We start from the raw sequence: 956 nt of genomic DNA on the forward strand, positions 1-956 counted from the left end.
ACTAATCTTGTATGCTCACAACCAAAAGATTTCACCACGACAGATCGGATCTCGACTGAGATGCCACCCTACCCAAGAATCAAGATAAAGCATTCAGTACAAAAGTTGAGATGTGTCACAGGCGGGTTCGACGGAGCCTGCTTAAAGATCTTTTTTTTTAGAAGGAGGGCCACCTCTCGGTTTGATTAAACACAAAACTATGTCGTGGGATTTGACTAGCGAGTGATGGTCTGATGGACGAACTAGATCGCGACACGGTCCGTGGCCAATCACTCCGTTCGCTTCCGTCTTCTCCGGCGACGGTATCCGCAGCCGCCGTGGAGGGATTTAATCAGTACACGGCAATTTAAAAAATTATCATGACACTGTGTAAGAGGGTCAGTAGCAAGTGCCTTCGACCTCGCACAAAGAACAGCCACAGAAAAAAAAAAACGTACGCACCAGAGCTCGAAAGAATCTTTTACATAGACGCAGCCACCAAAGAAGAAGATGTGGATAAAAATTGCGGCTCAGAGATAAACCTTTCGCCGATTCGAATCACATCAAGCTACTACCATCCCAGGACGAAGACAAGAATCGTTCATCCGGGGAGGCAGCCGTAAGACCGGCCTTTCAATCTCTCCTCACTGCCACAAGAACAAGAACGCTAATTCGATTTGGCAGTACCAAGAATCAAGAACAAGAAACGGCGGAGCAAAGTCAAACAGAGAGAGATTCAGAGAGAAAGTAATTGGATCCAAATTATCGGATGGACTGGAGGCGCCGCAATAGGTAGGAGGAGGAAGAGGAAGAACGGCAGGGAGCCCTAATATAATCACAGAAGCTGGCGATCTCGGGTGGGCTCGGTTATAGGGCCGAACTGGGTCTGGCACTTGCCGGCTTGCTAGGCCCAGCTGTGTTTATGTTTTGTTTTCTTTTTTAGGCCATCTGCAATGGCAACTGCTTACAGAGATGCT

At 47.8% G+C, this 956-nt stretch overlaps 1 non-coding gene across 1 annotated transcript; it reads right to left on the reverse strand.

Moving 5' to 3' along the window:
- Nucleotides 1-504: 504 nt before the first annotated feature.
- On the reverse strand, nucleotides 505-632 carry LOC127318155 (small nucleolar RNA snoR113). Its single transcript, XR_007861710.1, has one exon. It is a non-coding gene; the product is annotated as a small nucleolar RNA snoR113 (small nucleolar RNA).
- Nucleotides 633-956: the final 324 nt, after the last annotated feature.

The sequence above is a fragment of the Lolium perenne genome, chromosome 7 (genome assembly GCF_019359855.2).
Source record: "Lolium perenne isolate Kyuss_39 chromosome 7, Kyuss_2.0, whole genome shotgun sequence".
NCBI classification, from domain to species: Eukaryota; Viridiplantae; Streptophyta; class Magnoliopsida; order Poales; family Poaceae; genus Lolium; species Lolium perenne.